At 42.5% G+C, this 26352-nt stretch overlaps 1 protein-coding gene across 9 annotated transcripts in view; it reads right to left on the bottom strand.

The window, feature by feature from the left end:
• The window catches only part of JADE3 (jade family PHD finger 3), a 145887-nt gene extending 120243 nt beyond the window's left edge, over positions 1 to 25644 (bottom strand). The window contains exons 1-3 of one of the 9 annotated variants that reach the window (XM_074392096.1): positions 22346 to 24173; positions 22113 to 22246; positions 12322 to 12409 (exon numbers count right to left, since the gene is read on the bottom strand). The gene's annotated coding sequence lies outside the window, so the exon portion shown is untranslated. Of the gene's footprint in view, positions 1 to 12321; positions 12410 to 22112; positions 24175 to 25225; positions 25525 to 25604 lie in introns of those variants that run through there. The other 8 variants (XM_074392097.1, XM_074392098.1, XM_074392102.1 and 5 more) reach the window with 8 other exon arrangements.
• Positions 25645 to 26352: the final 708 nt, after the last annotated feature.

Raw genomic sequence — 26352 nt, 5'->3', positions numbered from 1 at the left:
AAAAGATCAACAAAATTGACAAACCTCTAGAACAACTGAAAAGAAAAAAAGAACACTCAAATTACTAATATCAAGAATGAAAGAGGGGATATCACTACAGATTGTGCAGATATTAAAATAATAAATGGATACTATGAACAACTCTACACACATAAATTAGACAACTTAAATAAAATGGAGCAATCCCCTGAAAACCACAAACTACTAAAACTCATTGAAAATGAAATAAATAACCTGAATACTCCCTAACTACTAAGAAAACTGAATTCAAAGTTTAAAACCTTTTAAAAAAGAAATGCCCAGACCCAGATTATTTTACTGGCAAATTCCAACAAACATTACAAAAAAAAAATTCTACAGGATTCTTCCAGAATATGGGAAAGGAAGGAGGGAAGCTTTCCCAACTCATCTTATGAAGCCTTGATCCTAAACACAGACGATAGAGTACAAAAAGAGAAAACTACAGACCAATATCCCTCATAACACAGAAACAAACACCTCCAACAAAATATTAGCAAATCTAACAGCAATATGTAAAAATAACATCCTTCAATTAACTGGGATTTATCCTAAAAATGTAAGGCACGTTGGGTTCAGTGTCCAAAACCCAATGTATTCTTGGGAGGCCAAGGTGGGCAGATCACCTGAGGTCAGGAGTTCAAGACCAGCCTGGCCAACATGGTAAAACCCATCTCTATTAAAAATACAAAAATTAGCCAGGCATGGTGGCACACACCTGTAATCTCAGCTACTCAGGAGGCTGAGGCAGGAGAATTGCTTGAACCTAGGAAGTGGAGGTTGCAGTGAGCCAAGATCATGCCACTGCACTCCAGCCTGGGCAACAGAGTGAGACTCCATCTCCACCCCACCCCCCCAAAAATGTTTTCAACCACATTAAGTCTAACAAAAGAAAAACAGCCAGGCATGGTGGCTCACATCTGTAATGTCAGGAGGTCAAGGCTTTAGCCCAGGAAGTCAAGGCTGCAGTGAGCCGTGTTCATGCCACTGCACTGGGTGATGGAGGGAAACCCTGTCTCAAAAACAAACAAACAAAAAAAACAAAAAAGGCAAAAGACTTAAAGGAGAACAAGAAAAAGATGCTCCCTTCTCATGACTCCTATTCAACATCATACTGGAAGTATCAGCCTGTATAACAAGGCAGTGGTCCCCAATCTTTTTGGCACCAGGGACAGGTTTCAATTTTTCACGGATGGGGGAAGGGAGGATGGTTTCCAGATGAAACTGTTAATTCCACCTCAGATCATTAGGCATTAGATTCTCATAAGGAATGTGCAACCTAGATCCTTCACATGAGCAGTTCATAACAGGGTTTGTGCTCCTATGAGAATCTAATGCAACCGCTGATCTGATAGGAGGTGGAGCTCAGGCAGCAATGCTTGCTTGCCCACTGTTCACCTCTTCCTGTGTGGCCTGGTTCCTAACAGGCCACAGACCGGTAAGAGTCCACAGACCATTTTTTGTAGATAGAGACAAGCAGATTCTAAAATTTATAAAGAACAGCAAAAGAACTAGAGTAGCTAAAAACACTTTTTAAAAAGAAGAATAGCCGGGCACGGTGGCTCAAGCCTGTAATCCCAGCACTTTGGGAGGCCGAGGCAAGTGGATCACAAGGTCGAGAGATCGAGACCAACCTGGTCAACATGGTGAAACCCCGTCTCTACTAAAAATACAAAAAATTAGCTGGGCATGGTGGCGCATGCCTATAATCCCAGCTACTCAGGAGGCTGAGGCAGGAGAATTGCCTGAACCCAGGAGGCGGAGGTTGCAGTGAGCCGAGATTGCGCCATTGCACTCCAGCCTGGGTAACAAGAGCGAAACTCCATCTCAAAAAAAAAAAAAAAAAAAAAAAGAATAATAATATTGGAGGAATCATACTAATTGAATTTAAGACTTACTATAAAGCTATAGTGATCAAGATAGTGGTATTGGCAAAGTGCTTAAAAACAGACCAACAAGCTGGGCATGGTGGCTCATGCCTGTAATCCCAGCACTTTGGGAGGTCGAGGCGGACTTCAGGTCAGGAGTTCGAGACCAGCCTGGCCAACATGGCAAAATCCTTCTCTACTAAAAATACAACATAGCTGGGCATGGTGGCAGGCTACTGTAATCCCAGCTACTCAGGAGGCTGAGGCACGAGAATCATTTGAACCTGGGAGGTAGAGGCTGCAGTGAGATGAAATTGCACCACTGCACACTCCAGCCTGGGCGCCAGAGTGAGACTCTGTCTAAAAAAAAAAAACAAACAATACACAGAACAAAAGAGAGTCCAGAAACTGACCCACATAAATATAGGCAACTGATTTTCAACAAAGATGAAAAAGTAAATTAAAGACATCCATATACACAAAAATAGACCTTCAACTGAACCTCACTCCATTTACAAAGATTAACTCAAAATAGACATAAATGTAAATATAAAGTTATAAAACTTTTATAAGCAAGTTTTTATAATAAAACATAGAAGGAGGCCGGGCACGGTGGATCATGCCTGTAATCCCAGGACTTTGGGAAGCCAAGGTGAGTGGATCGCTTGAGGTTAGCCAGGCGTGGTGGTGTGCACCTGTAGTCCCAGCTACTTGGGAGGCTGAGGCATGAGAATCGCTTTAATCTGGGAGGCAGAGGTTGCAGTAAGCCAAGATTGCACCACTGCACTCCAGCCTGGGCGACAGAGCGAGACTCCGTCTCAAAAAAAAAAAAAAAAAAATTAAAATCTTGCTTAGTGAATGACACCATTAAGACAATGAAAAGCCAAGCTACATACAGAACATATTTGCTGATACATCTAATAACCAAAGGATTTTTACCCAGACTATTAGGGAAAAAAACCTCAAAAACAACAGTAAGAACCCAACTTAAATAAGCAGAATACTTGAACAAACACTTCTCTGAACAAAAACTGGAGCAAAATACTTTTCTCCCTGATGGGTTTGATAAAAGTCACAAATTTGTAATTAGTCCAGCATTTTTTTTTTTTTAATTTTAAGGATGGGAACAACACTGCTTCCAGCTTTCTACATCCTGGGGAAGAAGCTGGCCAAGCTAATTATTTTTCTAAAACATTTTATTGTGAAACATTAAAGAGTGGGTTTTTTGTTTTTAAATAATCACCAGGAAAAGTGGGTTGAAATTTTTTCTTCCACTCCTGTTCCATGTTCTCAACCCACTCCACCCCAACCTCCCTGGTATTTTAAAACTGTGGTTCAGACTTCCTCTGCAGGGGATTCCCTATACTGAACAGGAAGTTGGTATTTTGATCCTTTTGTATGAATGGGAATCATACCTGGATTATTTCTGAGTTTGAATTTTTATTGTAAGATGTTTCATGCTTCTTTCAATAAATCTGTCAAGCTGACTCAGAATAAATACCAGAATTTGTGAACCATGTTTTAACTTGTTCTTGTTTCTCTGCATATTTCAAATTTGTGTATATTTAATATTCAGTGGTCATATACCGTATATAACTAAGCTTTTGTTAATGTGAAAGAGTTCCACTCTTTTGCATGACTCCATTTTTAGTTCTTTGGGTACTGACAAGGCAGACTGCAACCCTTCATTTGGGCTCTGCTCTCAATTTTTATTCTGGACAACTGCAAGTAAGTGATTGACATTAAGAACCAGTGGAGCCAGTTTTTATAAAGGAGAGGAGGAACATGGGGATGCGCAGGGCCAAGCACAGTACCCACAACACAATGGCCATTAGCTGTATTTGTTGATTTGATTATGATGTTCAGTAGTATGAAAAGTATTAAAATCTGTTAGAGAAAAAAAGGCTATACATGAGCTACAGTATATTTTGCCAAAGCTATTAGATTCTTGAGGCAGCTGATAGTTTATCAATTTTTATTGCTACAATGTATTTTATGGCCATTATTAAAAAAGGCAGATAATAGAAATAGTGTTTAACAAGAAAAGACCTGTGTCAGTCTGTTTGCTGTGGACCTCCTAAAACAATGTCATCCTCTCAGCTTACAGACACAGCACAGTAACATGATAGGAAGGAACATCAGTTTCTCACTTTGTGACAGAAGTCCCAGAAAGTCTTTCTCTAGTATTCTTGAGTACCTGCAGAGGTATCCAAAATTATTCCTATGAAGACCTCTTCAGGTACTAGCATGATCACAAAGTTATTTCAACGTGCTGGTACAGCATCAAAACCATCAGTCAGTAATGGATTTCAGGCACTGTGTACAGGATGGGTCATGACCCACAGGCAATGTTATAGAATGTTTGGGTGTCAAAATATAATTTTCAAAATTAAAAACATGACTCATACAAATACAGACTGAACATATGTCAAAGACATTTAACTTATTAGGGAACTAACAGGATTTAAAGCTTATTCAAAGAATATTTGAGAGACTTGGTATCTACAGGCACTGAAAGAATGCTCGAATAAAATTGCTAAATTAGGTAGAAAAGTGGTTATGCCCTATAGGCAAGTTAATCTGTAGCCTTTAGTATACTTTCTTCTATCAAACAGAAAACTTTACATCTCTACCAGACAAAAATCTGTAAGTTAACATGTTGCTTGAAAAGGTCTTGACTAACCACTAGTGAACAGTGAGCCAAAGAAAGATGCAATCCCCTAGAGAACTAAATAATTCTTGGGTGGGCCTGTCAGCCAATGCTCCAGTATGACACTGAAAGGATATTCAGACATCCCTTTGCTTTAAGTTTTAAGTAATTTCTATTAACAGGAGGCTAATGGTTTATTTTGTATCTAAGTCTTTAAAAGTAAAGTTAAGGTCCTAGGGAGCCATCTTTTAGAACAGTGTGGTAGTGCTTATGTATTTTTACTTTACATAGGGATTCCAAGACAGTCATTCATTTACCTTTTAGACCAATCATAGAATCTTAGAAGTCAGCTCAGATCCAGCTCTCCTAGTACAAGAATGCTTTCTTTAGCAGCCCTGACTGGTTATCACGAAGCAATTGTATACAAGGAAGAAGGAAACTAACACTGAGTGCCTATTACGTGCAAGTTTATTTTCAAAGGGCCAAATTTATTTTCACATAGTAACATGTAACCTATATATTTAGCCACATTTATCAAGTAAGTGAATTTCTTTAGCATAACTGCTTTGATTACACTTTTTAAAATGTATATGTAATTTATCCTTTTTAATGTACAGTTAAAGTTTTGACAAATATTGTATACTATTGTAATTACTACCACAAACAATATATTTAAAAGTTCCATGCATAACTGTTTTTAAAATGTCAATTAAACTACAGGTATTTATTGACTGATGTGTCTGGTAGTCACTGGCTAGTCTTTAAGTGGAGATATGCCAGGGAGTGAGAAACGGCAGAAGTAAAAGGTATTATGCCTGCTTCCAAAGAATTCCCATAGTTTAATCAGTAAAGGCATGGTTTCACATACATGAACCAAGCACAAGATGTAAGAAAACACAGGCAATCCACTAGGTAACCATCTGTATGAGATGTGGGCTATAGTCTTGACACTGCTACATGTGACTTTGAATACACCATTTATTATTTATTCATTTGGGCCTTCCTTTCCTCATTCATGACTAGAAGGGGTGTCTCAATCTCTAAGGTTCCTCCTAATTATAAGCACGTATGATTCAGATAGTGAGGGTTCAGAGTATGGCTAGAAGGCTGGGAAGTTGGGAAGAGCTTTATGGCACTGAGGTGGTCAGTGGGTTGACCCCACAGGGTTACAGAATGAGGGTAAGTAGGAGGCATCCAACATGGAGCTGAGGTGGGGTGTAATGAACTGTCTGTCATAGGGCTGTGATGGGAGCAAATGAATGGATGCTGGTCTAGTGGAGCAAAGAATAACTGCAGTCTTATTCTGGAAGAATGTGTTGAGGTCAAGCTTTGAACTTTTGTGAGAGCCAAGAGGACTGGGAAGTTCACTTGTTTATTAAGCAAAGAGAGGAGTGACACCACAATGACAGTAATCCACAACAGTCTTTTACTGAAAACCTGCCATGGTCATGCCCTCTAGGCCCTGGGTATATAGCAGTACAAACCCTGCTCTTTCTGGTGTGTTTTTTTTTTTTTTTTTTTTTTGACAGAGTCTTGCTCTATTGCCCAGACTGGAGTGCAATGGTGCAATCTTGGCTCACTGCAACATCCACCTCCTGGGTTCAAGCAATTCTCCTGCCTTAGCCTCCCGAGTAGCTGGGACTACAGGTGCGCACCACCAGGCTAATTTTTGTATTTTTAGCAGAGATGGGGTTTCACCATCTTGGCCAGGCTGGTCTCAAACTCCTGAACTTGTGATCCTCCCGCCTCAGCCTCCCAAAGTGCTGGAATTGCAGATGTGAGCCACTGTGCCTGGTCCAGTTATTTATTGCTATGTAATTCACCCCAAAATTTAGTAGCTTAAAATAATAACCATTTGGCTGGGTGTGGTGGCTCATGCTGTAATCCCAGCACTTTGGGAGGCCGAGGCAGGTGGATCACGAGGTCAGGAGTTCAAGATCAGCCTGGCCAAGATGGTGAAACCCTGTCTCTACTACACACACACACACACACACACACACACACACACACACACACACAAACTAGCCGGGCATGGTGGCAGACGCCTGTAATCCCAGCTACTCAGGAGGCTGAGGCAGAGAACTGCTTGAACCTGGGAGGCAGAGGTTGCAATGAGCCAAGATTGCGCCACTGTGCTCTAGCCGGGGTGACAGAGTGAGGCTCCATCTCAAAATAATAAAATGTTATTAGCTCACAATACTGTGGGTTAGCAATTTGGGCTAGGATCAGTTAGATCATTGTTCTGCTGGTCTTTTCTGGGGTCCCTCATATGGTTACAGTCATCTGGCAATGTGACTAGGGCTGAATGTTCTAAGACAGCTTCACTCACATATCTGATGGCCGAGTGATGACTGGATAGATCTCTCCCTCTCCACACCATCTCTCTTCCTCCAGGAGGTTAGCTGGGGTTTCCTCATGTGGCTGCCTCAGAACAGAGAACAAGAAGGAAGCTACAAGACTTCTTAAGACCTAGGCTCAGAAGTCATCTGGAGTTACTTGTGCCATATTTTACTGGCCAAAGCAAGTCACAAGGATAGCCCAGATTCAAGAAGTAGAGAAACACACTCCGCCTCTTGTTCGGAGGATCTGCAAAGTCACATCTAAGTGTATATCCAGAGATGAAAGGACATTGTAGCCATTAAGTACTCTACCACACCATCCCATCTTGGTAAATGAGTGTTGAGCACATTTAGTCCTATAGGGCTTCAGAGGTGGAAGAAATCACTGTGGTGAAAAGACGAGCTTTTCCCTGGGTCCTGAAGAACACACAGGATGAAACAAACCCAGGGCAATGTGGAGAACACTGAGGCAGAGGCAGTCAGAATGACTCATGGTATGTTTAGACCCTAGTGAATACGTGCTTGGATAGAGTGGCTAGAGAAAAGTATTTGAGAGGAGTCAAGGATAGTGGGAAAGATTATGATTGGGTGTGGGGTACTTTGAATGTCAGGTTCTAGGGAGTACATACACTACTTACTGTGGAGTGCAGTGCAGAGCCAGAGGTCAATGGTAGCCTAGTGGTAAGGGTGGGGAACAAGGGTAGAGTGAAGAAGCCTTTCAAGTCTGCATCTTTATGGACAGCAGTCCAGAAGTTGAGTTGGACTTGGAATATGGTGGCACAGAGATTATGGGAAGAAAGCAGCCTAGAGACTGTTACCCTAAAGGCAACTGTCTACATGGAGTCTCCTTAAGAGGCTAAAGGGCATAATTGGAACTCTTTCAAGTAAGTTTATTTAGAAGTCTTAAAAAGTTTCTTCTTGCATCTTAACTTTTCCAATCCATAAAGAAAGAAAAACAGTTTCTTCTAGATTTATATTAGTTATCCTAGAGAGAGCTCAATTTAAGCTCAACACACACATACACAAACACCTCTCTCCTGCATTAAGTTTCATGTGAAACAAATAGGATACAGCTGTTTATAGTCAAAAGTTTTGTCTACATTTGAAAAGACAAAATTGCTGGTGTTAACACTGTAAGTGGGCAAGGAATCATGGGCAAGGCTAGAAACCAAAATGGAGCCAGGGAAAAGCTGTCTGCAATCTATACACTGAGGCCACACTTTACCCAGGCAGAATGTATAGCCACATTTTTCACAATGGTAGCATGGCAAAGCAGCAGTTTTCTTTTGACAATCTGAAAAATGTATATTTCTTTTCTAAACTATCGTTTTCCACAGGAAGTATATGGCCATTAGACCATGATACATGCAGCTGGGCACAGTGGCTCACACTTGTAATCTCAGCACTTTGGGAGGCTGAGGCAAAAGGAACACTTGAGCCCAGGAGTTTGAGGCCGCAGTTAGCTATGATAGTGCCAGTGTACTCCAGCCTGCGTGATGGGAGTGAGACCCTCACTCTACAAAAACAAAAACAAAACAAAACAAAACAAAAACATTTAATTAGCTAGGCAGGGTGGTGTGCATCTGTAGTCCTAGCTACTCAGGAGGCTGAGGTATAACGATTGCTTGAGCCCAGAAGTTCGAGGTTACAGCAAGCTATGAGAGCACCACTGTACCCCCGCCTGGGTGACAGAGTGAAATCCTGTCTTTAAAGAAAAAAACCAAAAACACAAATAAGAACATGCTATATATAATTTTTTTACACAAAATGATAATCAACATTTGGTTTGTTAATTGAATAGTAGGCAGCAAGTCTCCTTCAGGTATTTGTGGGAGATAAGATGCAGAGAACTTGAGGGTTTTCTATCACTGTCTAGCTGTATACCTGCAAGTCATGTGTATACAAATAGGTCACAGAGTAGGAAGTATGGCATTAGGTGCCAAAGTGAATAGAAAAGACAGGACTTAATGAGGAAATATGTAGAAAAGGATGGCATCCAAAAGAGTAGAGTTGAGGGTAGTGGGAAATCTCTCGCTGAGACAGAATTTACAGGAATTTGGAAGAACTGGCCCAGGCAGGATTGGCAGGGCAAAGAGGGAAGGATGTTCCTGCTGTGAGGAAAGGTTCCAGGTAAATATGAGTGTTGGATTGCTGATGGTGCCAGGGAAGGCAGGCAGTGCAGAAACAGTCCAGAGATGACATCTCTAAGATTATGTGCTCGAGACTTCTTATTCCACTCAGTTCTCCTGAAATCCCAGGTAAAGAAATGCCATAGTTGATGTACTGTGCCATGTGAAAACATTACAAAATGATGAACAGAAAATAAAAGAACATTTAGGCTCCTTATTGCACATACTGAATTTCATCTACTGCCTGGTGAGTGAATGGGTAGTTTTCTGTGCATACATCATAGGATAGGGGAAAATTTTCCAGAGGAAAACGTAACCTCTCTGCCCTTGGTGCCCACTCAGACTGAGCCAGACCATACCATGTGGCAGTTAATGCAAGAAAGGGTCTTCATTGCATTTTCTAATGATATAGTGCTCTAGGGCAAGACTTGAGTGAGAGCATGCTGAGTTTTTCTGTAATTCTGACCTCAATGGGTTCCTCAAAATTGGGGAAATTCAGCCAGGTGCGGTGGCTTCCACCTGTAATCCCAGCACTTTGGGAGGCTAAGGCAGGTGGATCTCCTGAGCTCAGGAGTTTGAGACCAGCCTGGGTAATATGGTGAAACCCCATCTTTACAAAAAAAAAATACAAAAATACAAAAATAAGCTGGGTGTAGTGGTGCATGCCTGTAGTCTCTACTACTTGGGAGACTGAGGTAGGAGAATGGCTTGAGCCTGGGAGGCGGAGGCGAGCCAAGATCATGCCACTGCACTCCAGCATGGGCAACAGAGTGAGACCCTGTCTCAAAGAAAAGAAAAAAAAAAAGAGGGATTTCCTGTAAAAAGATGTATTTTAAGATAAAATTTGAGAAATCACAGATGGCTAATATCATGGAAACTCCAAGAAACCAGGCCTTATCAGCATCCTCAACAGTTAGCTTTAAAAAAAAAAAAGTATAAAAATAAAGTTTGGTGATTATACGAAGTATCTGTTTTGTGGGGAGGTACTCAGGTTTACACAATTGAAGAGTGCCTAGGTTAAGACTTATTATATAATATAGCAAGCATTCAATAAGTGTTCACTGTTTCTGAGCTACTTTTTGCAGCTTCTTACATGCAATATAGCAATGCACTCAATTTTTGGTGAATATGATTCTTCTATGTTGAGAGGGCAAGTCAAATCACCAAAATTGGGCATCCGGTCCAACCTTTGGACATCATACAAGACTCTCATCCATCTATGTTCCTAAACCTTTTCACCACTGAGGACTTCTAAAATTTTCCCCACAGACAGCACATTTTGAAGGCTTGCCTACCACACACACCACACTTATAGATTAATTTCTCCACGTTAATTCATCAAAGATGAATGTTTCTCACAAAAAAAGGTTCTATTAAACATGAGATAATATTTAATATGTCATATATTGCTCAGCATTTTGTCCTTAATATGTCATTTATTCCACACAACAGTACCAGTGGTTAACTTCATTTTACAAATGAGGAAACTGAGACACAAAGAATTAAACTCACTCAAAGTTGTACGGCTAGTAAAAAGAAAAAGCGGGATTCAAACTTGGGTCTCTGCTACTCTATCCATTCTAGCATTCAAACTCTAGCTAACTAGTTTTTACCATGAATGGTAGTATAATTCTCACAATCTTACTCCCAGGTATTTACCCTAGAGAAATGCAACCTTATATGCACACAAACACATGTATATGAATTTTTATAACAGCTATACTCAATCACCAAAAACTGGAAACAACTCAAATGCCCTCCATTGGTGAATGATTAAACAAGCTGTATATTTGGACAATGGAATACTACTCAGCAATAAAAAGGAACAAACCATTGATATACACAACTTGAATGAATCTCAAAAGCATTATCCTGAAAGAAAAAACAAGACTGAAAAGATTACATACGGTTTGACTCCATTTATGTGATATTCTCAAAATGACAAAACTGTAGTGATAGAACACAGATTAGTAGCTACCAGAGGTTAGGGTGGAATGAGAGTATGATTAAAGAGTCAGCGCAAAGGAATTTTTTGGGGCAATGGCTGTTCTGCACCTTGACTGTGGTGGATTGTGGTGGTGGTTGAACTGATCTATATATGTATTAAAAATCCACAGAACCGGGTCAGGCATGGTGGCTCATGCTTGTAATCCCAGCACTTTGGGAGGCCAACGTGGGAGGATCACTAGAGCCCAGGAGTTTGAGACCAGCCTAGGCAACACAGTGAGACCTCATCTCTACAAAAAAACTAAAAAATTAGCTGGGTGTGGTGATGTATGCCTGTAGACCTAGCTATTCAGGAGGCTGAGGTGGGCGGATTTCTTGAGCCCAGGAGTTCAAGGCTACAGTGTGCCACAACTGTCACACTCCACCTTGGACAACAAAGTGACACCTTGTCTTAAAAAAAAATCCACAGAACCATACATAACCCCAAAAGGGTCCACCCTACTGTACCACTTTTTTTAAGTCAATAGGCCAGGTGCAGTGGCTCAGGCCTATAATCCAAGCACTTTGGGAGGCTGAGGCAGGAGGACTGCTTGAGCCCAGGAGTCCAAAACCAGCCTGGGAAACACAGTAAGGTCCTATCTCTTTAAAAAAACCTTTAAAAATTAGCTTGGCATAATGGTTCACACCTGTAGTCCTAGCTACTCAGTAGGCTGAGGTGGGAGGAACACTTGAGCCCAGGAGTTTGAGGCCGCAGTTAGCTATGATAGTGCCAGTGTACTCCAGCCTGGGTGATGGGAGTGAGACCCTGACTCTCAAAAAAAAAAAAAAAAAAAAGTCAATAGGTCATTTTTTTGGTCAGTACTAATTTCTGTGTTTCCCATTTACTACAACATTTCCACTAACCACTAATAATAGGATTTAAAAATTAAGATAGCTATACTATAAGGTGAAACAAAGAACCATTATCAGGCCATACATCCCCACTGAATAACAGTCATCTCTTTAAGCATTCCTTAAAAGTTAAATCTGAGAGCTTATTCCCTTAAAAATAAAAGTATTTTACTAAATTATTAGATGGCATAACATTTCACATCACAATTTTTACAAACAGAAACAGTAATCAAAATTAACCCTGGGAAGGAGAATGTCAAGAACACTGATAGGATGAGAATATCAAGAACAACCATGGCTTTTTCTATGATTTTTCAGTTTTTGCTAGGATGTACTCATGTATCATTAGTATAAAAATAAAATTCTTGAAAGAATAAATAATCCTTCTAGATTGAAATGGAGATATTTTGCAAGTTGTAATATCCTTCCCTCCATGGGGTTTCCACTGCCCTTGGGGACCCCTTGGTTATTCCACTTACCAAGTCAGGTTTGTATTCTACTCAATACCTAGTGCCTCACTCATAGCACAGTGAGCACTCAACAAATGTCTGCTGAAGCGAACGGCACCTGGCAATATGGAGAACAAAAATGACAAAAACATGGTCACTAACAAAATCTATAATCTATAATCTAAATAGATAAAATTATGCTCTAATTTTGAGTGATGCAAATTACTGAGTGCTAATGACATATTCAAAAACTACAAAGGTATACACTGAATTAAGTGAGCAAGACAAACATATAACGTAAGTTGTGTAGAGGTATTTTAAGCTTAAAACAGAAACCAAAGTAGAATCAATTATTCTGGCTCCCTAGCCATAAAACCATACAATTCAAGACAGTAAGAAAAATAAAAATAAAGGAAAACTAACCTGTACTAAGTTTCTATGTGCCTTGCACTGCATTAGACATTTATATAGATTAAAACTTTCAGGTTTCAGCTTGGGCATACAAAGCACTGGTAAGTTATCATCTCCACTCTCACAACAAGAAAAATGCTAGATAAACTGAAAAGCAACTACTTTTCTTCAACATATGACAGAATTGAGGTCCTAGGACAAACCACTCTCCCACAATCCCAATATATGGAAAGACATATACCCACAGGAAGATACAGGATCCGAGCATACAAACTTGTAGGAAGACCGAACTAGAAGTTCCGACAAATTACTCAAGTATGAGCAGACATGAGAGTGTGAAGCCTGTAAGAGGTTCCTACACTCTTGCAAGCTTCTCCTACAGGAATTCCACCAGGCTCTTACAGGGAAGATAAGGGAAAAATCTCAGAGAAAGCTCCCACCATAGTGCTGGCTGGCTGGCTGAAGAAAACAGTACCCTTTATCACTCAAGGTTGCACAGCTAGCAACCTTGTATCAAACTGCAACACAGAACAAAAACTCTTAGTCTTAGGGGGAAGGACTTGAAACCCATGGTTGGAGAACACTGGTGGATACCCACTGTAGCTAGGGTAAAGGAACATGAGAAAAATAAAAGCTCCAGTCCAGGAGGAGGAAAAGGAAATCTTGCCAAGGTCACACTCAAGACCCACGTTCCAGTACCTACCTGTCTAAGTAAGGTTTAATCAGATCATCAGAGAACTCACTCCTCCGCCACCAACTACCACTTGGCAAACCAGCTCCATGGTTAATAAAAATAGAATACAACTGGGAGAGCTGTTAAAGATAGCTCTTGGGAAGCAGCACAAAGTAAAAACCCAAAGTGAAACAAGAGTTTAAATGAATGTATCACTAGAGAATTCAGAAATCTCTGGTGCCTGGTTGAGCACAGTAGCTCATGCTTGTAATCTCAGCACTTTGGGAGGCCAAGACAGGAGGATTGCTTGAACCTAGAAATTCAAGACCAGACTAGGCAACATAGGGAAACCTCATCTCTACAAAAAACTTTTAAAAATTGGCTGGGCATGGCAGCATGCACCTGTGGTCCCAGATACTCAGGAGGCTGAGGTTGGAGGATTGCTTGAGCCCAGAAGGTTGAGAGGTTGAGGCTGCAGTGAGCCATGATTGTGTCACTGTACTCCAGCTTGGGTGACAGAGCAAGACCCTGTCTCAAAAAAAAGGAAAGGAAGGAAAGAAAGGAAAGGAAGGAAAGGAAAGGAAGGGAGGGAGGGAGGGAGGGAAGGAAGGAAGGAAGGAAGGAAGGAAGGAAGGAAGGAAGGAAGGAAGGAAAAAGAAAGAAAGTCAGTCAATCTCTATAACCATAGCAAAACAAAACAAAACCAACATCAAACAGGTCAACTCTTGCTGGGCATGCTGGCTCACACCCGTAATCCCATCACTCTGGGAGGTCAGGGCAGACTGATCACTTGAACCCAGGAGTTTGAAACCTAGTCTGGGCAACATGGTGAAACCCCATCTCTACAAAAGGTATTAAAAATCAGCTGGACATGGTGAAGCACACTTACAGTCCCAGCTACTTGGGAGGCTGAGATGGGAGGATCACTTGAGCCCAGGAGTTTGAGGCTGCAGTGAGCCGTGATCATACCACTGCACTCCAGCCTGGGTGACAGAGCGAGACCCTGTCTCAAAAACAAAAACACAAAAACAAGAAAACACAAGCCAACTCCTGACCAGATTAACACAAATCCCCATAAACATGTTCTTCTCCAAACATATCAAATATTTACCTAAGTGTCTCCTGCCCACGTTCAGCTTTCAGCAGAGTTAGGAGGCATAACAAAAGGTAAGAAAACACTCCAAGTGACAAAAGAATCATTAATCCAGACTCAATAAATGCAGATGTTGAGACTATCAGAAACAAAATTTAAAAGAACTATGATTAATATCTTAAAGACTCTAATGTAAAAAGTAGACAATATGCAAGACCAGACAGATAATTTCAGCAAAGAGACAGAAACTATAAAAAGAGAATAAAATCCTGTCATTTGCAGTAGCATGGATGAATCTGGAAGACACTGTGATAAGTGAAATAAGCTAGGTGCAGGAAGACAAATACCACATGATCTTACTTTTATGTAGAATACAAAAACGCCAATCTCATAGAAGTAGAGAATAAAATAGTGGCTATCAGAAGATGGGGAGGGCAGAGGGAAGATGGGAAGAGGTTGGTCAGTTAGATAGGAACAATAAGTTCTAGTGCTCTACTACACAGTAGTATGATTATAGCTAATAACAATGTATTGTATATTTCAAGTTTGCTTAGAAAAGATGATTGGAAATGTTAGCACTACAAAGAAATTATAAATGTTGAAGGTGATGGATATGTCAATTAAACAAACAAAAAAGAATGAATCTAAGAGAAATGCTAGAAATTAAACACACACAGTAAAACAGTGGGCTCAATAGTAGACTTGACACAGTGAAGGGAAGAATCAGTGAGCCTGAAGATCAAGCTTATTGGTCAGTCAACAAAAATTAAAAAGAGACAAATGAGGGAAAATACTGAAGAGTATTCAAGAACTGTGGGGCAATAACACACAGTATAACACACTTATAACTGGAATCCCAGAAAGAGAAAAACAAGAACAGGATAGAAGAATAATCTGAAGAAATAATGGCTGAGAACTTTCCAAAATTAGTGACAGACAACAAACCATAAATTAGAGAACACAAAGCAGTTTAAATATGAAAAGATTTTAAAAGCCACATTTAGGCATATCATATTCAAGCTGTGGAAAACCAAAGACAAAAAGAATATCTTCAAAGTAGTCAGAGGAAAAAAGACATTAACTATGGAGGAACAAGGATAAGAATTACAGCAGCCTCAAACTAATGTGGGAACAGAGAGCCAAACACCGCATGTTCTCACTCACAGGTGGGAGTTGAACACTGGGAACACATGGATGCAGGGAGAGGAACATCACACACCAGGGCCTGTCAGGGCATGGGGGACAGGGAGAGGGATAGCATTGGAAGAGGTCCCTAATGTGGGTGATGGGTTGATGGGTACAGCGGGCCACCATGGCAATGTATACCTATGTGGCAGACCTGCACGTTCTGCACATGTATCCCAGAACTTAAGGCATTAAAAACAAAAAACAAAAAACAAACAAACAAAAAAAAAGAATTACAGCAGCCTTCTCGTCAGAAACCATGTAAGCAAGGCAATGGTGGAGTACTATGTTGAAAGAGGGAAAAAAACTGTCAACTCACAGAAGTGTCCTTTCAAAAGTGAAGGAAAATAAAAACATTCTAAGACAACCAAAAACAGAGAATTTACTGCCAGCATATCTGCCCTCAAAAGACAGGCTAAAGGGAATTCTTCAGGCAGAAAACTGATCAAGGTAGGAAACTGGATTACTATAAAGAAATGAAGAACATTGGAAAAGAAATAAATGAAGGTAGAATATAATCTTTTCTGTTTAAACACTTGAAAAGCCAGTTTCCCAAACACCAGCTAAGGGCCAATTGTGCATGTTGGCCTTCTAAAGAGAGCAGCCTCAGGCCTGCTATGTTAACTCTTTTCTGCACAACAGAGTATATATATAGAAAAAATGTCCCACAACTAACATCATACTTGATGGTGAGAGATGGAATGCTTTCCAAGATTGGAACAAGTTAAGAATGTCCTCTCTTATCACTACAATTCTGAAAAAGTAGAAAAGAGCCAGGTCAGGTGCAGTGGCTCACGCCTATAATTCCAACTCTTTGGGAGGCCAAAGCAGGAGGATCACTTGAGGCAGGAGTTCGAGACCAGCCTGGGGAACATAGTGAGACCTTATTTCCACACAAAAAAATATTTTTAAATAGCTGGGCATGGTGGCATGTGCCCATAGCCCCAGTATTCAGGAGATTGAGACAGTAGGATCACTTGAGCCTGGGAGTTCAAGGCTGCATTGAGCTATGATGGGGCCACTGCACTGTAGCCTAAGTGACAGAGCAAGACCCTGTTTCTTAAAAAGCAAAAAAGGCCAGAGGTAGTGGCTCATGCCTGTAACCCCAGCACTTTGGGAGGCCAAGGTGGGAGGACTGCTTAAGGCCAGGAGTTTGAGACCAGCCTGGCCAATACAGTGAGATCCCATTTCTATTTAAAAAATCATTTTTAATTAAGGATACCCTGAGAGAAAACTTTTAAAAAAGCCAGAGTACTCATATTACCTGGTTTCAAGACTACTTATAAAGTTATAGTAATCAAGACTGTGTGTTAATGGAGAAATGATAGATACATACACCAATGCAACAGAGAGCCCAGAAATAGATCCACAGAAGCATAGTCAACTGATTTTTGACACATATGCAAAGGCAATTCAATGGAGAAAGGACAGTCTTTTCAACAAGTGGCACTGGGACAACTAGACATCCATACACGGAAGATGAACCTCAATACATATTTCACATTCATGGAAGGAGAGAATATAAAGTGGTGGAACCACTTTGGAAGATAGTTTGGTAATTTCTGTCAGAGAAAAATCCACTAATCCCATTCCTATGTATTTACCCAAATAAAGTGCAAACTAATGTCCACACAGAGATCTGTACACTAATGTTTACCACAGCTCTATTCATAACCACCAAAAAACTGGTAACAACTAAGTCACCCTTCAACAGGTGAATGAACAAACTGTGGTACATCCATACAATGGATATTCATTTAATGAAAAGGAACAGACTATTAGTTCACATAATATGGATGAATCCACTAAAAGACAGACCAAAAAAGGCTACATATTGTATGATTCCACTCATGTGACATTCTGGAAAAGGCAGAACTATAGTTAAAAATTCAGAAGTACACTATTGTAAGGCATTTCTGGGGGGGGGAAATTGGATAGATTTTTCTTTTTTAACAGGGGATAGCTCTCATCAGGTCAACTTGGATAGGATTCACATTACTATATATCACCTCTTTAAAAAATGTATTTAACTTTTAAACTAAGAAAATCTATTAACATTGCTTAAAATTCAAAAGGCATATATAAGAATTTATGTAGTGAAAAGTCTCCCTCTCATCCTCTACCTGCTTGGTCATGCATGCTCCAAACTATCAGTGTCTTCAATATCCTTGACTGACCCTTAGGATATTACCAATCTTTTGTTACTAAAAGCAATACTCCAATTAATATGCAAATATTTGTTGAATAAATTCCTGGAAGTGTTTTTGGGGTCTAATGATGTGTGTGTTTATAAATTTTGATTGCTCTTTCAAGTCATTGACTTTTAAAATGTCAGAGATTTTCAATTTTTATCCTAGGAGAAAAGAAGAAAAGCTAAGATTCTATCACCAGGCAATTTTCTGGAGGAATGTACATCTCTAAGACATACAAAATGAGCCTTGTATAGTTTCCCACACATACTTCCTAGGGTCCAGTTGCATTTTCATGTAACATATTTCAGGCCACAAGCTGTTGTAAAGCCTATTTCAGTTACGTGGAAAGCGTTACTTCTGAGATCTTCACAAGCAAAGGTCAAAGGCTGATGCCCCAGATTGGTAATTCCCGGCCACTCACTTCACAATACAATGCTGGATTTTTCACTGCAACCACAGGAAGATTTTTAAATCTTGACCAAATAAAACATATCTATAGAGAATCCCTTGTCCTTATTACCAATGCTCAAGTAAGGATTTCCTCTCCTAGGTACAAATTATAAATCACATAAAGGTTCCAAGGAAAGACCGCAAATGTTTCTTTCATCTCTTAGATGGTAGTGGTTCCCAAATAACAGTCTTTTTGCTTGACCACAAAACACAGTACAGTCTAATATGCTAGGGTTTTCGTGATAATGCTTGCCTGGAAGGTTGAGGAAATCTAGGGACTACTTTGATAATAGCCACACAAGATCAGAAAGCAGTTAAGCCACTCACAAGAATATCTATGTCCAAAACCACACAGTCTCCCTTTGGCTTCTTCCTAGAAGAACCATCATTCCATTCCACAGTTGGTGGAAGAGGTGTTACTAATGGCATGATCACATTACTTAGTCTCTAGAATACACTACATTCAGAAATGGGTGTTTAACAAAGATTTACCAAAAGTTAAGAGCTTACATTCATTACTAATTATTATGAGTTATTGCAGTAATGGCCCCAAATTTTTAAACATCTCTCTGTATCTACACCTTTGAATGGTCACTTCCCACAATGACCCTGGACTTGGTCACAGAAGCACTTCCACACGTTAGCTCAGGCATCCCCAAACTTTTTACACAGGGGGCCAGTTCACTGTCCCTCAGACCGCTGGAGGGCCACCACATACTGTGCTCCTCTCACTGACCACCAATGAAAGAGGTGCCCCTTCCTGAAGTGCGGCGGGGGGCCGGATAAATGGCCGCAGGGGGCCGCATGCGGCCTGCGGGGCCGTAGTTTGGGTATGCCTGCTTTAGCTTATGGGACAGTAACAAATGTGACACAGCAAACATTTGAAAAGTGCTTGTGCACTGGTGCTTGCTCTCACTTGCTACTCTTCATGACTTTGAGACCACCATGTTAATAAGTCCAGGCTAGCCAGCTGGAGGGCAGACCACATGGAGTGGAGAGAAACCATCCCAGCTTAGGGGCTCCTAGACCAACCAGCCTGCCAACCACCAGATGTGTAAGCAAGGCTATCCCAGATCATCTAGCCACCAGCTAACCACCCTCCCCCAAAAAGCTAATTGACACAGGCTACTTAAAAGTAAATACGTTTGTGGCCTAGTACTTATGGGAAGGGGAATAGAACACTGGTTTTCCTCCTGTGAAGTTTACTCTGTAGATAAGAAATAGTTTCAAACAGAAAAACTTCCAGTACCTGTATGAGAATAAATAAATATATAAGTATTGAAAAAATACTTAAGTCTTCCCAGATTCTAACAAATGTGCTGTCTGCCATCACAGATGGCACACACATGCAAAAAACAAAAAACATAAAAAATTTCCATTTAGTCACTGAAGTATCTTTATCATGATATATTTAAACCAAAGTCTTATACTCGACAGTTCCATTTCTAACACTGAACAACAACTCAGGTTTCCAGGAATTACATTTTCTCTCAATTCTACTTTTTCCTCATGTGACAGGGATCAGTGAAAGCTGAAAGAGCTCCCTTAATGCAGCCTAAAAAGCATCAGCTATAAGAGCCTAATTAAACCTCCTTCTAGAAGCATTCTGAAGGAACAGCTTCTTCCAGCATCATAGCAACTCTTTTTAGCCATGTTAATGGTAGTCAATAAAAACTGTTTAAGACCTACACATTTGGTCCAGAGATATTGCCTCTATTGGATCGCAAGGTGGGACACTAAAGGGGAAATGACTTTCTTAAACCATTTTTGTTTAGGACTCACTATATGCTTTTCTGAATTAAACACACACACACACACATACACACACACACACACAGAGAGAGAGAGAGAAAGACAGAGAGAGAGAGACAGAGACAGAAACAGAGACAGAGAAAGACAGACAGAGAGAGAGAGAGAGAGAGAGAGAGAGAGAGAGAGAGAGAGAGAGAGAGAACACCTTCCAGTAACCTCCTATTGTACTTGGAATAAAACACAAGCTCCTTAATGAGGTCCCGTAAGGCCCTGTCAATCTTCCCCTGCCTACCTCTTCTCTCTTTCCCCAGGTCCTAGCCGAACCTCTGTGGATCCTTTCCACATCTCTCTCCCATCCAGTGCCCTAACACCACCTGCTGCTACCCTTGCCCGGCAATCCCTTCTCTCTAACCTATACTTTGCTTATTCCTGCTCATTCTCAAGGCTCAGGGCACCATGCTGGTCTCCCTCACAGGGGCATTCTACCTCATACTTGCTGTGTGAGCTTGGGCAAGTTACCTGTGCTTCACCTTCACACCTCGGAGAGAGAGATCCTCAGTTAAGCACTTAGCACTGTACTTGGCACACAGGAAATGTTTAAGAAATCATTGCTGCTATTGTTATTATCCTATATGGTAATCTCCATCATAGCTCTTACTGCAATTAGATATTTATTTGTTGAAAAAACAGAAACACCCTCTCTTGGATCCCACCTTAATACCGATTACTTTTCATACAATTTCCCCATATATTGCATTTTTGTAGAGTACGATGAAATGAATGTTTACAGAGCATCAATTAATTCTCACTACTAACCTCAGAGATATGGTTTGTCAAAGAAATTGAGGCACAGAGAAGTAACTGGCCAAGAGCAAGTAGTAGAGCTAGGACTGAATCCAAGTTGGCCTGACCTCATATAATACCAAAGGCTTCCCTAACTCATGAACCTTGTCATTTAAGAGTAGGCCTCAGAGAAGATAGATCTTCATAGTTACATCCATCCCAAATGACTCCCAGAGATCTACTCCTCAGACCCTTAACCAGGATGGTGCTCCCCTCACTCCCTGTGAATGCCTTCAGCAGAGTCCTCTTCCCCCTGACTGTGAGAAGATGACTTAATTCCTTTACAGAAGTTGAGCTGTAAAGGGGATGATTATCTTTCACCTCTTATACCCCTAGCAAACAGAAGGTGTTCAATGCGTGTTTGCTGAATGAATTAAATGAAAATGTTGGAGAATATATTATTGCTGCAATGTTGGTGAGTGGAGTGAATTTTCATTAACAATATTAAAGTTTGGCATAGCAAGAACAAACTTTACAAGAATCGTGAGAATAGTGGGGTTTATCTTAACCACTTTTACAATTGACAATGATTTCTAAATCTAGTACTAGAGATTTTAAACAGTTTACAAATGTGTGCTTCACAGCTATAGGTATACTTTGCTCTACCTCTGGGGCCCTGTCTCACCACCACTGTTCTGCTATACCCAGTGGCTGCACCCGAGCCACTGTTCTGGACAGAATGCCCTTGATAAGTAGCAATCTCTCAGTGATTACTAACAAATGCTTTGAAAGAATGAACAAATAATACATCTCAGTGATTACTAACAAATGGTTTGGAAAAAGAAAAAGAACAAGTGATAAAGCAAATGAGAGCAAACTATTAACAATTGGGAATATAGTGAGTTCTTTGTACTATTCTTGCAACATTTCATAATTATCAAAATAAGTTTTTAAAATCTAGAAAAGAATGTGTCTCAGAAGATTCCAACACACAAAGTCTAGTGTATTGGCCATGCTGGTATCATATTTTCTTGTCAGCTGTCTCAAAAAAAAACACATTCTAGGCTCGGGTTTCCTTGACCATCAGCCAATGCCAAGGGAAAAGTAACTCCTTGGGTAGCAAGGAACAGCCATGGTTCCTGGGTTGTGGCAAAGATTAAATACTTGCTGCTTGTAAAGTACTGATGAGCTCAGAGGTGTCTCCTATTGGTCAAAGCCCCAGTACTATTTCCCCACACCAGGACCTTTACTTTCTTCAGTCAGCTGCCTTCTAAGTTCTTACCTTCCTTTTCCCAAGCCTCGCTATGAAATCAGGCAAGTTTTTCCTGGGACCTTTTTTTTCTTACTTTCTCCCAAGAAAAGCACAAGAGGCAGTTCTGATGGTAAGAGCTTTGCTGCTATTGTCAATGGAAAGACCTACAGGAAGAAGGCAAAAATAACCATGGGGGAGTCACAAAGATTCCAGAAAACAGAAAACTCAAAGTGGTAGTTATTTGGCCTGTAATGACCACTTACTTGCTAGTACCCGTTTATTCTTTCATCACTTCTACGCATTCATCCTAGATCCTCCCCACCACGCAGACCAGAATGCTTCAGCTTTCCCAGCCACTATAACTGGAACAACAGAAACGTGTGAGCCATTTAAGTGTCCCCATGTTAGGATAGTGCCAGATGGGTGTCACCCAACACTCCTCACCTATATTGTGGAGCAAGTCAAGATCATAGTAATTTATACCTCAATGAGAGATATTCTTAATGTGAGACAGCATATTACCTCTATCTTCTCGGCTCCTTTTGTGTAAGCTCCATGAGGAGGTTGGTGCATTATGTCCCATGATACTGTTCAACTTCATTTTTGGACTGTCTCTGTCTCTGATCAAGGTTTGTAAGAGCCTTCCATAATGCCATGTCTTTACCAACACCTGATGCCTCCTACCTCCCCCACCTCCTCCAAAATACTTGCCTAGTTCCAGCCAGACCTCAAAGTTGTGGGCAGAAAGAAGATGCTTTGTGTAGGTTAGGGGAAAAAATAGTTGCTATAGTTGGTGGAACACAAGAGAGGGAAAAGACAAGCATTATTAAAGGAGAAGACCATACTAAACCTACAATTCAACACCCTTTCTTCTTTATTTTAACTTTCACCAACCCACACTTCTCAGCTATGATGCCAGCCCTGCACCATCACCTGTCTTGCTCCTGGGAATCTCTCCTATGGACCTAAAGGTGGGTCACAAACACTTCAGGGAGGAGTGGGAGGCCTTTTTCTACTTTTTTCTACCTGTGACCAGATTCACATCACATTGCCGAGGGCAAGCAATATGACTCAGAGGAGAGAGAGAAAGTGTGAATTCTAGAGCCAGACTTGTACCCCCTGAGTATTCCAGAATTGACTGAACAGAAAATGCAAGGCAACAATATTGGGTTAAAAGCTATTCTCTAGCAAGCAAAAGCGGAAAGAAAAGCACAACTGGAGAAAAGGTGGCAATGATGGTGGCTAACATCGATTGAGAGTTGAATACCTGCTGGGCACTGAAGCACTTCTCAGAGATCTCAGGTAATCCTTGAAGAGAGGGTATTATCCTTTTACAGTTTAAGTATTTAAGCTCAGAGCTCACTTTAAATGAAAGAGAAAATGATGTTATGAAGGTAGAATACTCCTAGGTTAAACGAAAAAGAAAAAAAAAAAACGATTTTCACTTATCCGAAGAGTAATCACATGATGCTACAAAAGCATGAGAACCACATCACTCAGAGGGTACAGAAGCCGGAATCCACATTCCCATTGTCTACAGATGTTTTGGAAGTATTAAACTAAATAAAAGCACAATGCTTTGTTCAGGCCGACTCCTCTCTCAGCCCTACTCTTACCCCCTCCCAGCCTAGACTGACAAGAAGTGGCTGCAGGTAAAGTATTAAAGAGGCGAACTGGTCTGGGAAAGTGGATTCTGGGTTGCTTAAACTAAGCAAAGATGTTGTGCAACCAGTTTTTACCTAAATTACTTTTCATTACTTCCTAAGTTTAGAGAGCGGCAGTTCACTTTATCAGACTGAACACAGGGAATGAGGTCGCCTTTCCCTCCAGGCTACCACTGGAATCACCTTCCACACGGTTTTGACTTCTTACACAATCAGACGGCGGGAGGGGGGAATCTCATCCTCAAGCTTCATAGATAAACGCATCTCACGGCGCGCGCACGCACACACACACAAACAACTCGCGCACATCTGAGGCCAAGGATTTCCTTGCAACTCAAAGTCGGAGAAGCGGCCAAACAACTTTCTTGCCAAATCCCCTAGTAGCTACATATGTCCCAGGGCTGCACAGCGATAAAAACTTTGAAACATGCCTCCACATACCACCATTGTGGCCACTCACTCGAGATCCCGCCACTCCCTCCCCACAAATAATAAACTCAAGCTGCCCTGTGCAATTTAAAGCCAGACTCCACCGAACCACTGGCTCTGCTCTGAAAAGCGGGAGAAAAGACTGAAGGCTATCAAAAAAAAAAAAAAAAAAAAAAAAAAAAAAGAAAGAAAAGAAAAAAAAAAAAGAAAAAAAAAAAAACTACGGCCCCCGGGGCAGAGGGAATAAAACGAACTCGAGAGCTGGAGAAAAGTTAACTTCGCCGTGCCCAACAGTGGGAAAATTTCCCGAAAAACTAGCAAAGCCCTCACGTTTTTCCCACCCCGGGACCGCCCGGCGCTCCGCGGCCACGGACCTGCAGTTAGAACAATGACGCCAGCGGGAGGGAAAGTTCGCCGACCCGCGGGGCGCCCGCGCTCCCGCTCCTGCCGGGTGAGCACCCCGGGCTCCCCGGGTTACCTCGCCGCTCCCAGCACCGTTCGTCCTCCCCTTCCAGGCATTCGGTTCTTTCCGCCCCCCAACATCTGAAACAGCCAGGGCGCGCCCTCGCTCCCTGGAGCATCCGACCCCTGGCGGCAGACAGAGCAGGTCCTCCCGCCTCGGGTCTGGCCCCGTCAGCCCCGAACCCAGGCAAAGGGCAGGGACCGAGGAGGGGGCGCCAGGAGGGGGCACCGGAGGAAAGAGCCGCAACAGTTATGGCGCTCAATTCCTGCCCGGTGTAGCCGGGAGCTGCAGCCGAGCTCGAGCGTCCGCCCCCGCCCCCCGCCCGGGCCACCAGGCACTGCCCGGGCCAGCAGAGGGGCCACCAAGCACTTTACCTCAGCCCACACACGCTCTCGGTCCCAAGGCGCCGGGGACGCCGGAGGCGACCACGATGTGGAACCAGAGCGACCCGGAGCGCGGCGAGGCCGGGCCGGGACTGTGCGCTCCGCGCCGCCCGCTTCCACTCCTGGAGGCCGCCGCTCCCGCCGCCCACCCGGCGCGACGCCCCCAACCTCGCCCGCGCCGCGTCCGGCCTCCGCGGCGCCTACCTCAGTGCAGCTGGCTCGCGGCTCCTGCACGGCTCCACGCCGCGGCCCGGCAACGTGCCGGGCGAGTCCAGTCAGAGTGGTAACCGCCCCCCTAACCGCTCGCTTTCTTCTCTTCCCTCCCTCGCACCTGCCCCTTAATCCCCTCCTCGCCCCCGCCCCCCGCCGGGGCCGCCCCCCACGCCTCAGCTCCCGCCCTCGGCCCTGGTCCGCCCGGCCCGTCAGGCCTCAGCGCCGGGCAGGCGGTTGGGCGGCGGCGGCGGCTGAGGCGGCGCGGAGCACTATTGTATTCCTGACACTGTGCGCTCCCACGCTCCGCCTCTTCCCTTTCCTTCCTCCCCCAACCTCTCCTCCCACCCACCGCCGGCCGCGCTCGCCCTACCGGAGCGGCTTCCAGCCGTCTGCCCGCCGCGCGTTCTTCTGGCGGGCTGAGCGCCGTCGCCACCCGCCGCCTCGATGCCCCGCCCACTCGCCGCTCCCGCACTCGCGGCGCAGCGTTCCAGGTGGGCTCCCCTCCCGTCCAGCTGGGCGCGCCACTGCCGAAACGCCCCAGCCCCGCCGAGCGCTAGAGTGGACGAGATGCAGATGCCTCGGCTGTACTGAAATACAGATTAAGCTTTTCATGGCCCCTTCCAACTCTGAAGTTCCAAAGTGGGACTCTCATACATCAACTCGCGGCCGCTATTGATTTATGTCGCTTGTGCTTAAATTACCTGTAATAATAAAAAGCCAAGGTGGCTATTAACAGAATTCATTTATTCACTTGCCATCATAGGTGGTTTGTAATGTTGTCCACTGGTTAGGCTATAGCCCACAGTTATTCAATCGAATGCCAATCTAGGTGTTGCTCTAGAGGTATTTTGCTGGTGTAATTAAAGCTCCTAATCAGTTGACTTAAAGTTATTGAGATAATCCTGGATAATCTACGTGGGCCTGATGGAATCAGTTGGAAAGCCTTTCAATCAGGACTGAGGGCGCTGAGTACCTCAGAGAAAGAGAATTTCCCCTATGGATGGATGACACCTTTGGCCTATGTGCATTGGTTCCAGCCTGCTCCTGATCTTCCCTTCCTGACTGCCTGCCCTACAGTTTTTGGATTTACTTAGCCACCACCACAATCGTCTAAGACA

Source organism: Saimiri boliviensis, chromosome X, assembly GCF_048565385.1.
Source record: "Saimiri boliviensis isolate mSaiBol1 chromosome X, mSaiBol1.pri, whole genome shotgun sequence".
NCBI classification, from domain to species: Eukaryota; Metazoa; Chordata; class Mammalia; order Primates; family Cebidae; genus Saimiri; species Saimiri boliviensis.
Note: the sequence above shows the minus strand (reverse complement) of the source record. Positions and strands in the feature narration are given on the sequence as shown.